The sequence below is a fragment of the Amblyomma mixtum genome, chromosome 10, assembly GCF_055824585.1.
Source record: "Amblyomma mixtum isolate Tamu chromosome 10, ASM5582458v1, whole genome shotgun sequence".
Classification (NCBI taxonomy): domain Eukaryota; kingdom Metazoa; phylum Arthropoda; class Arachnida; order Ixodida; family Ixodidae; genus Amblyomma; species Amblyomma mixtum.
In genome coordinates, this window is record NC_143021.1 from 153520754 (window position 1) to 153533032 (window position 12279).

Here is a 12279-nt window from a genome sequence, read left to right on the forward strand (position 1 = left end):
TCACGGCTATTGCAACGCGAGCCAGCACACGTCATTGAACGACGCCCCCAAAAATAAACATATCCATTGCATTGTCATTAAAAAACAAGGAATACCGGCAAAGCGGGCATTAAGAGAAATTGCTCTATACCCGTGTAGGGCAAAAGTGCAACAATAGGCATCGATGGTGCTCAATAAGCATCGATGAGTCACAAACAGTAGTGCAGCACAATAGACAAGTTTGAGGTCCAGTGCAGCGATAACCTGTTTCGGGCACAGGTGTTCCAAGAAAAAGGAGACGGCCGCTGAGCTTTGTGAGAAGTATTTAGCTAGAAATTGGCGTCGCTCTTCTATTTACTCAGAAACGGTTGATGTGTTTTGAGAACTAAACAAACGGAATGACGCTTGGTGTTTAAAAAAAAAGTTTTATTACCCCCTTCTACCTAAGGTGCATAAGCAGTGAAAACCAGGCGTGTTAGGATTCAGGCAGAAGTGATTTTTTTTTGTGTTTCTGTTCACAAATTAAACTTCTTTTCGGAGCTTTACTGACGCTCACGGTACATCTACGGATACATACCGTTGCTGCCAGAACAATAGAGCACGTTAAACTGCTGCAACCATTTCCACGCGTGACGTCTAGAAAATGAGAAAGTGTCATCCGGTTGTGCCGACGCGCACACGTTGCATTTTCCAGGATTTGAACAAAGCAGCATCTAACTTGTGCTACGTAGGGCGCAAAGCCAACGCTGTTTATTTGGCTACTCAGATATAAGGAGCGTCAAGTGTGTGTAGCCTGTTGCTAATATTGGCGTAATTATTTTTATAAGTAAAATATGCAGAATGCAAAGGCACCTAGAGGAACAATAAGATTTGCCATTTTTTTCCCGCTGTCCTTGGGCAGTTCAAGTATCTTTAGTGCATTATTTTAGTTATAAGTAATAAATTCTTAACGCTGATGTAGCATCAAAAACAATCATCAGAAAGTTGTGGAGCATCGCAAAATAGCTATTCTCGCTGTATTTTTGAGCACCGAGAGCAATTCATAGTGCGAAGCAAATAGATGCTGTGGCCGCATACATCATGACAGACCTTAACGCGAATGCCACAATGTGAAAATCAAGCACTATAACGGACAGAATTAAGACACCCCTTAAAGTTCTGTTCAATGCCACTTTGCGTGGGAACGCCCCCTGAGAAAGCGCTTGTGGTATAGAGACAGGACGGCTGCGGCGGTCTCGACACCAGAAGTGGCAGAAGTTATTTGTCATGTGGTGCCCCCCCCCCGTAAAGTAGCACTGGTCGAAACTTGGAGAGGGGGAAGGGAGGGCGTTTTCTGTCTCTTTTCTTATCTACGGTGCTACCCTGGCGTGTAAGTCGCTGAACGCTGCTCTTGAACTGAAAAGAAATCCATTTCTCATGTTAGGCTTTAAAACCTGTGCGAGTAGCATTCGTTCTAGTGTCGTGCATCGCCGAGATGGAACGTATCTTGCATCTGAAAAGTTAAATTGTGCAAGTAACTAATTTCGGGATAGTTTTATTGTCGTCGGAGAGACCACAGTTTGCGAAAATAAATGCCGGAAAGCCGGATTACTTGGCCTGTATACTACTTTCACTGAACTGGCACCAATTCTCTTTGTGCCTAAAACAACACCGAATTATCGCCCTGAAAACATTGTAGAGAGATTCTGCATCAGGATAGCTGGAAGGAAAAATTAAACATCATTGGGCAATATATAGTTTGTGATGAGAAAGAATTTACATCAGCCATATTGATCAGTGAAATAGTAAACTGCAGCTACGTGAACGTTTTAACCCCTATATTTTGACACCCAGTATTGCTGAGGTATCCAGAGTCATCGGTTAGGCAAGTTGCATATAAGTGCGTAGATATGTAACAATTCTGGGTTGTACCACAGTGCAGTGCAATAACATTCTTAGGCTGTATCAATCGTAATAAACATTCAATATATATGTAAGGGTGGAACGTCAATAATAGGAGCACGGCTCCCGTTCTACAATTGAAACCGGAAAAGGAAAGACAAAAGCTGGGTGAGGCCGTATATGAGATGGTTATGGCACTGGACACTAGAAACGCGCATTGCATGCAAGTATTAATATACCATTCCATAAGGAGATTCCCCATATATGTCTCGCCACAGCGTTCATAACGGGTGTGATGGCAATTATCAAAATTTGAAAATAAAACTCGACAATCACCTTTGACGCGCACCGGTCTTCGTAACGCTTAGCGCACTCTCAAAAGGAACTCTGTGCTAAACGAGAAACAATAAAGGCAACTCAAGGCAAGCATGCGCTTCACGAATAGAAAAAAAAAACTTTGACCTAGAGTGCCTAAGAAGGTATTCTTAGCGCTCGTCCCTGTCTACTTCCATGCCCGTGTCTTTAATTGCGCCCCTGTGTCCTCCTATATTCGAAAAGAAAAAATTCGAAAAGAAAACTGAAGAAATCTGAATGGCGCTTCTTGCGCGGCAGCACGCAATTTGTGAGCGGTCGCCTTTAGGAACTGCGCTCAATGACCGGAAACAGATTTCTTTTTGCTCCATTTTATTTTCGTCCTCGGGATTTTTGTAGTCGTACTCTGCTTTTAACGACGCGACATCGGTCATTCTCTACTTTACATTCATTGATCTCTGGGAGCCCTCATACCATCCCTGGTACGACGGTGATGCGGTTAAGCAATGCGCCACTGGCCTGCGACGGCAGGTGCTGCTATCGGTGGGGCTTGGGTAACACACGTTGCTCTTAAGGAGCAACCTGTGGCCAATCATTAACTTAGCGGCGACCTGCAAGGAGTTGCAGTTTTCTCACAATCCCGTGGGCAGCATTTTACGACTTCACCGTTACTCCGCAACGTGCCCTCTCTAATGCCGACGCACCAATAAAAAAAAAATTCTCTGCCTCTCCCGTAACCGAGAGTAGAGTAAGCATGAAATGTTTACGGGCCCAATGTCATCTCGGTGGACACCCGAACCGCACCGTACAGGAAGGTAGGAACGCCACCACCCGTTCAGCGCGATGCCTTGCCATTTGAACGCAAGGTTTTTTGAGGAAAGGAAATGGTGGAGTAATTCTCTGCCATCTCGGTGGACACCCGAACCGCACCGTAAAGGAAGGGAGGAACGCCACCACCCGTTCGGCGCGATGCCTTGCCCTTTCAACGCAGCGCTTCTCCCCCGGGCCCCTGTCCGCCTGCGCGGCTTTGCTTCGATGCGCGAAGCCCCTAAGAGATCACGTACGACAACCAAGTGTATCGTGGCATTTATGTGCTTTTTGCACGCGTTATTAGAAATCGGAAATTATAATTCCGTGCATTATCAAACGCACAGCGACTGATATCTTGATAAACATTGAGAAGGCACTGGCAGTAGTTATTTTTTGTGACTCCTTTGGAGACCAACCGGCGCTTGCATGCCGGTCGCGTAGCAGGGCTTACAGAGTCTCGTTAATTCTCGTTAAGTCTCGTACGGTGCCCGGATGTTCTCGTTTCAGAGCCCGGATGACTGGAATTCAGTGCCCGGATGACTGGAATTCAGTGCCCGGATGAGTGGATTTCAATGCCCGGATGAGTGGATTTCAATGCCCGGATGACTGGAATTCAGTGCCCGGATGAGTGGATTTCAATGCCCGGATGAGTGGATTTCAATGCCCGGATGAGTGGATCTCGGTCTCGGCGTGACGTCACCACACTGCCGACAACGGGGGCTAAAAGCATTTCATGCTTAATAGCAATACATGAATTGTTCACGCCATTTACGCAGCGTTCCCCTGGACGCACAGTGAATTTAAAACACATCAACGCAAGCCTTTCAACAGCTTCGCAGAAATTATATGCTAACTCTCGTCATCCATATAATAAAGAAATCCGTGTTGTCATGTAGTGACTACTATGGATTAGTGCCTTCATCTCTTTTGTTATAGCGGCCACCAAATGTTAAACTGTGCATGGAATGAATACTGGATACGACACTTATGCTCTGCTTGAAGGGCATGACGCGAAGGCTTTGATGGGCTACTGCCCGTATAAGCGGAATTGATCGTTTTGAATTTCACATTCATAGATCACTGGGAGTCCTGATTCCACACCTGGCGCCGTGGAGCAGCGATTGAGCGATGCGTCACTTCCCTACGAAGGTAGGTGCTGCCACCCGTGGGGTTTGTGACACCTATATTGCTCTTCCCGAGCAACCTCTCTCGACTTATAATGAATTTTTCTGCCAACTTCCACGTGGTAAGCTTTCTCACAATGTGTAGGGAAGATTGAGATGACGTCACAAAGTCATGTGACCTAGGAGCTAACCGGACACCTTAATTGAACATGAGAGATAGTAAGAAATTTTAATGAGAGGAAAAGGCGGAGAGGTTGGCTGGTGGTAACATTGTCTTACGGCCATATTAAAATACACACAGAGCACACGCCGGTGCCGAAGTGTCTGCCTTTTCTCGATGTGCGCTTCACTTTATAGCGCACTTATCAGAAAAAAAAAGTTTTGAACCGGCTCACCGAATAGGAGGTAATAAAGGGCCTTTAAAAACCTTTGGGTATTGTATATAAGCTCTCAATCACTGGATTTTCTCTTCATGAACACTTTAACTAAATAACTCATTCTAAAGAAGCAGAGCTCTCTGCTGGGCTACCCCATACTGGCATAAGTGAAGCAGCGCGAAAGAAGCCCGAAGGCGAAGCGAAGAACTTATCACATCTTTTCTGTCCCTTCTTCGCTTTGCCTTCGGGCTTCTTCTTTCGCGCTGCTTCACTTATGTCAACTCATTCTACAGGCAGCAGTGATCCCAGTGTCGAACCAGAAAGTTGGCGACACTTTTCCGGCGACTTTTGTGTGTGCTGGCACCGTCCTTCATCGCATACTTCTCGTAATTCTAACCAGTGGCGGCGTTTGGTTAGATGCTTCAGGCGTTACGCAGCTATCATAGCCGCTGCTTAGAAACCTCCATTCCCCAGAGAATTCCGGCTTGTGTCGGCCGTGGTGCCGGCGGAAAAGTACAGACATTTCAGCACGTAAAAAGCGAAGAAACCACAGGAAAGAGCGAAGATGAGAAATTCAACGTTCGACTGCAGATAGCTTAGCCTCTACAAAACGGGTTAAAACAATTCTTGATCAACGACATTCGTGAAGCAGCGTCCTTTAACGTCCCAGAAATAACGAACCTTTATTGAAAGCCCCTTTCAGAGCTCCTTTAAGGTTTTTTTCGTCTTCACCCGCAGCTCATATCGTCGGCTCTTTCTGATTACTTTCCGCTGTAAAAGCTCTGCGACGGTGATCGGTGCGGTGTTGCTTACAAGTAACACAGAGATTTTGTGAAAGTGAGCGGTGTTTTAACCCTTTGTGGGACAGCGGGACTCATATGTCCCACATTTTTTTTGGTAATGTTTTGCTTTTTGAGCTGAAAACCGATAAATTAATTTCGCTTAAAATTTCACTGCAACTTCCTGGATGTCCAAGGAAGCTGTTTTAATAGCAATGTGGTATTCAGTGGCGCACTTACCACACAGGTGTGCGTCTCAAGCGAACTGTTCTACTTGCGCGCGGTGCATGCTATTTTCAGCAGATTTTGGCACTCTGTCCAGCCGGTTGATTATGAACGACAAGTTTCAAAAGTTTTCTTTTTACTGACTAGTTCTTAAATGTGCTTTATACATCATTTTCGTTTGTCCTGTGTGTACTGTTTGCAAAAAAAGTTTTGCATAGTCAAATTCAGCATTCCTCATCCATATATTTCGGGAAGCATATCCAGTCTAAAGCTCTTTTGCCGCTCATCGGTTGATGGCAGTTTCATTCTCTTTCATGCACGGAAGTCTCTGTCCATACAGGAAGTAGTTGAGCTGGTATTTAGACTCCTGGACGACTTACGTGGTAATGAAATACATGCCGAAAGGGCGGAGAATCAGGATGATGCAAATCCATCGTTAGCGACTCATATGTCCCACTTTTTTCGTGGTTACACTGACTTTTGGGGTTAAAACCGCTCGAATCAATTTCGTTTTTGCTTTTACTGCCATCTCGTGGACGTTCAAAGAAGCTGTCTTGATGGCTCTTTACAAGAGCGCCGAGCGGAGGCAGCACATACCTGTGCCTCAAGCGATCCGATCCCCTTGCGTGCGTTGCGTGCGGTTTTCAGTAGATTTTGGCGCGCTTTTCAGCCGGTATTCGCCATGAAGGGTAGATTTCAACCTTTCTTTTTACTGACGAAATCTGCAAATAATGCCCTTTTGTGCTATGCCCTTTTGTGCTATGTTCTTTCTCTGAAAGTGACTGAGTGCTTGACATAGATCGATATTTTTAGATTTTTTATCATAGAAAGTAGGCTTTTGTATTTTCCGTACTTTGTTGTTGGTATGCGCACCCTTCTGTACAAAATAAAATTACTTTTTTTCTTGAGCGACTGTGCTTCAGAGGTCAGCGGGACACATATGTCCCACTTTCTCAAACGCACTCATGGTGCGGTGGGACTCCTGTGTCCCACTTTTATCTCGAAAACCGCTAACTCTAGAGAACTCAAAATTTGCATATTTTATAAAAAGTTGATAAGAAAAAGAATCCCGCCCTGAACAGCCGGTGTGCATTGGTCACAACTTTATGTCTCATAAAGGGTTAAAACGCGCATGAGGTTGTAGCAATACACAGAACAGTAAAAAAAACGTAATAAACAGTATATGCCCTCAAAAAGAGCAGGTTCATATTTTCACACAGTGGGCCCCGAAATACGAAGTGACTGATATCGTGCCTCTCTTGCCCGCATGCTCAACACAATCATTTATAAAATAATATGCTTAACCTGCTGTTCGCCCGACGTGCTCAGCGACGTGCACACACTAATGGGCTGAGTTCAGAGGATTTTTCAGCTCAAGTTAGCAGAAGGGAAGACCGGTTTTCAAGGACTGCAATTTGTGCTGCTTAAGAAGTTTTCAAGACATTTTCGATTCCGAACACTGCAGCATCTTTAGTCGAATATAAAAGAGCACTACTGTCGTTGCCAGCAGCATCTTCTGCCATTCTTCACGCGCATATGCTTGCCCGCCGTGGCGACATTGTCATTTTTCGACTGCTGATTTCAAGGTGGCGAGCTCGATCCCGACCGCAGCGGCCTAAGTGCGACGGAGCGGATATAAAACTCAGCAGTGCTATGAGGCTTGAGCGTGTGCTGAAAAAGACCATGTGGTCTAAATTATTCTGGAGCCTACCCCTGCGGCCCCTCTTATAGCCGATGCGTCACTTCGGGGCGTTGAACGCCACAATTTTCAATTTGTTGCATACATGCTTTCAGATATACAGGAGGCGAAATCAGGTTTGCACAGAAGGGCAGCGCCTTTTATTTTGTATGGGCAACTGGACACGATGCTAAAGGTTCTCCGTGTTTGGAGGCTGTGTCCGGCGCCAGATAAAAAAAACACTGCTGGAAGCACGCGTTCACAATTGCGAGTCGTACTGAATCTGCAACGGTTATGATAGAAACGCGGCTATTCAAAGCGGTAGCACTGTTAAAATTGCATCAGTCTCAGAAAGTTCGAGCCTTGCTGTATTATCTTCTCTCAATTCTCCCTCTCGCACATCACTAAACCCATGTTCGGGGCGCCGGCACAAAACGAAGGCTTGCCTCATCTTCAACACCTGTTACTGCCGCTAGCTAGTTGTTTCTTGATATGGAACTGGACAGCTATTGTTCTGTAGTTTGTTCTGTGGTCAAGGTATAGAGCATAAATTTGGTGAGCATGTAAGTGTGCGCTGTGCATGAAGAGATAAAATTTTTCAGCCATTGTTAAGTTTGTGAAAAAAGAAGTTGCAAATATTCACAGGGATATTATTCGATTATTCTCAATAATAGAAAGAATACCTCTATTAAAGGGTTATGTGACATGTATAAAACGCCATGCTGTTGAATAGAATTGCTAGGTGTAGTTGATACAAAGAAAACAAGCTGTAGGGCATTTAAATTATTGTCAAAAAAATCTAAGAAGGCGTTGGCAAAGGCAGGCACATTCATTTCATTAGTGAACTACACTACCCCGATAATAAACTTTTATAAACCTGCCTAAATGATCTGCGAGGGACCCCAGCAGCCGTCGTCTGAGATGCACATTAAAATCGATGCAGATTAAAATCGCGAATTTAAAGAGCGCTGAAGCGGGAAATAACGAGCATAAAATTACAGCTATGAGCTGCTTAATAGTAAAAATCGTAGGACGCACTTTCATAACGGTGATCATAGGGAGGAAATGAAATGAGCTATACGCAACCCTGTAGCTACCGGGAAAACGAAATGCCCTTTTCATAACCAATAAAAGTTTAGCCGTGCTCGATAACACGTTGCCAGCCGACAAAGGAACTGGTCCTCCATTCTAGACGAGGAGCCCATTGAACTTAGCGGCACGGGATGGGAGACTTTCATACTAAGGCGTAAGCCTTACTTGCCCATTGAGCTAAATCCCGCCTTGTGTCCACGTGTGTGTGTGTTGACACTTGATGGTACGCATGAACGATCGCGTCCTCGTGCAACCTCGCAGGTGGCAGTTAAATTAATTCATCATTGGTCAGGGGAAGTTGCTCGGGAAGAGCAACCTGCATCGCACAAGTCTTACCGGTGACAGTACTTGCCATCCGAGTGCACTGGCGCACCGCTCAATCGCGGCACCAGTGCGCCAGGAATGGTATGAGGACTCCTAGAAATCTATAAATGTTAAGTAAAGACAGACCAATTATGCATATATCGGCATTAACACACTACCTATCACGTCATACCCTTAATGTGGAGCGAGCCGCTGTCGGGTGGCGACCTGCATTCACAAAGTTAGCGCGCAGAACAGAAGGGGTGCTGCAGCGGTGCCGCAGCGGCTACGTAGAGACATGCAGAGGTAGAATTGCCACCTGTTTCGCATCGGGTTACATCACGCCGCGCAAAGACTGCATTCATAAAATGAGCAGGCGCGTTTACGCCTTCTCTCACATAAGGAGTCTAAAGTGCCTCGGTAAATTTTTGGTCTTCTTTAACTTTTGAGGGACTTAGCACCGTTGAAGGTAGGCTGCCGATAGCTGAACGTGCAAGTTGCTAAAAGTTTCAGAAAGATACCTTGAGCTATTATGCACACCTACACGTTCTTCATCGGTGAGCAATCAAGAGCGGGTGACAAGTTCTTCAAGAATAACGACACAAAGTGTTGACTACATTCGATGAGTGCGAAAGCAGGGATTCATGCTAACCAGAAGACGACGATGAGCGGGTAGCGCCGTATATCGGAGAGCTCGCGCTAGGCCAGATGCACGCACTCAGGAGATGCGAGAAAGAGAAATAACTTTATTGAGAAGAGACTTCGAACATGTAGGTCCCTATACCAATGTAGATGTACTATTTTGGCGTAGGCTGCATAGAAGCCCATACATTCAAAACATGGCGGCGTATGGTGCGCAGCCAGCGCCATCTTCGAAATGCGTGGACAACTAAAAAGTGACGACATAATTAAAACAAAAACGCGATGTCGAAGTCACGTGTTTTAGTGACGTCATATTCGTGACGTCAGCGTCACGTGCTGCTTGGCGGCAAAATAAACTGCTGAACGCCGCGACGCTTTAGCGCGACATTCGACACGAGAACGAAGAAAGAAGACACGACGAGTGCCGACCACCAACGCTATTTTTAGGTAGTCAGTTCTCGTTGTGCCTTTTTCCTTCGTCCTCGCCTCAGGTGTCGCGATGAAATGTGACGCCGCCAGAGAGCTTATCGCTCGCACATCGTGCAACCGCACACCTCTTTTTTGCGTACGGGGGCCCCATGGCCACAGACGATGCCCTTTTGGGGCAAAAGCGACAGAACCGCACCGAACCGAACGAAACTACACAGTAGCGCTGGCAAAAGTGAAAAGCGGAAACTGTACACGAGCGATGCACACCAAGAACTCGAGCAACAAGCAACGAGGAAAAAGTAGGGCTAGCAGAATCGGGTTTCAAACAAAAGCAAGCAGAATGGTCAAAAGATATGACAAGGGTATGACATCAGAGCACAGTCAACCTTGGCATCGTCCCGCTGTCATTGCCGCTGCTCTGAGCGAACGCTGTCATAAAAATTTTTACAAAGCAAGCGCTATACTTTCTTACAAAATGCACACAACTAAAACATTTCAAAAAGGAATAACTGCAATTGTTTTTGAACGCTTTTGAAACACAAAATATGTCCTAATTACTTTCCTCTTCTAGTCGTGTCCGGCTACTCATTTCATTTTGGAGCTTTAGTTCCACTAATTTGATGTCGCTAGCACTTGGTTCTGGACCGCATTCGAGCTCCGGCTTCGCGACCTATTTCAATTGACCTTGTCTATAACACACTATACTATACGTTCACGAGTTAATGGAGTTCCATGAAGTGGGCGAACAGGTAAATGACGATCTTCTGCCTGGCCGGGTCTGTCGAGCGCAGAAGGATCTCTTACTCCTCCAAGTGGTCAGGAGCTCCGAGCCCCGTGGTAGAGAGTCCGCAGGACATTCTAGGAGAACGTAGGTAAGAATAGCGTGTGGGTGGGTGCACTGGGTACAGGAGGGGGTGTAAGCTTCCTGGGAGATGCCGGAGAGAAAATAAGGGGAGGGAACAGTGTGGGTCTGATATGGCGCCATTACATTTGGTGGTAATTGTCAAGTGATTGGTGTGGAGGTGGGGTATAGCTGGCGTCCGACGCGAAATGCCTGGATCAGCCCGCTGAAGGAGTGCATGCGCTCGCCGGATGAACCCGACTCCGTTTCCGCCACCTCCCGGTGGATAAGACCTCGAGCATTATCGTTGGCAGCTTCGCTGCCGGGGTTCGCAAAGTGCGCAGGGACCCAGATCAGCTACAACTGCCGGGCGGTAGTAGCGTATAGTACGCTGCTGTTATGGGAATTTGGAGCATGGCAAGAGAGGATTTTGCTTGGGTCAGGACTAGAATTCGACCATGAGCAGCCAGTGCCGTAGGATGCAGCGCTCGCGAGAGGCCAGGTGCCAACAGGCCACGCAACAGAAAATGGACAATTTTATTCGGCGTCGGTACCTATCGGATTAGTGCGGACACACGAAAATTGTTAGCGACCGACGAAATATACTAAAGGACGCTTTCTATCTAAAAGACACAAAATACTGACTCTTTCACGTAAATCTTTTCCTTTAGTGTAGAATAAAGTACTAAATGAAATCACTGGTAACGAGAAGCAGCTACTCAAGTGGCGAGGTGTCCTGTGCATAACTCCAATAGCATATGCGATTTGCGTATAATTTGAGTTGTCAGCGATGGTAAAGCATTTCTGACAGCTTCAGAAATACCGTGTTAAGACACCGGCTGTGCACTTTAGGACGCAAGGTTGGGAATATGAATTGTTGCCTCGGATGTGTTGCTGAGGAAGCAGGCCAGGCCAGGAGCACAGTCTTTCAGTGATACTGTTAAGGCTTCAGTGCTGTTTTTACACAGTTTCTTCATCTAGCTGCAGCTGTCCAGTGTTTTCTGAGTGCGCAGAAAATAGTGTGTTACCGCATGAAACGAAGTTTGAGTAGTCGGTAATTAGAAAAAAATCGGGGGAGACATTTCACATTGCTTACGCGTAAAAAGGAGTAAGCCCGCCCTGTCACTGCGTGAACGCAGCTGCTGAGCGCTGCGGTGATGTGTAACCCGGTGCCACGCAGCTGGCAGTTCTACCTCTGAATGGCTCTACGTAGCCGGTGCCGCAACCCTTCTGATCTGCGCAGTAGGTTAATGAAGGCGGTCCCCGCGGTACCACGGTCCGCGCTCTGCCTTAATAGCACGGAGCGATAGCTAATGGATTAATGAGCATAAATCCAAAATTGGCATTTCTCTATTTAACATTCACAGAACCCTTGGGGTCCTCATACTACTCTTGGAGCCATGGTGCAGCGGTTAAGCGTTGCGCCACTGGCGTAGGATTGCAGGTGTTTCCACTGGTGGGAATTGTGGAATCCAAGTTGTCCCGAGAGAGCTGGTGCGATTGATTCTAATTTCACCGCCACCTTCAGGTTGCTTGAGGAAGCCATCTTTTAAAAGTGCCATCGAATATTAACACACACATACGCACACATACGGGTTGTAGTTCAGTGGGGCAAGGGACGCTTGCGTCTTAACATCCTAACATCAGTGATGTGCTTAGCTTACTTGCTATATGAGAGACGAAGAAGCAAGTGGCTGTAAAGAAAAAACGTTACTTGATTTCCGCTTTGATGTAATTTTTGTCAGCCCGAGAAATTCATCGAAAAGCTCTGATATCACCTTAGCCACAGAAAAGAAAAATTTAGAAG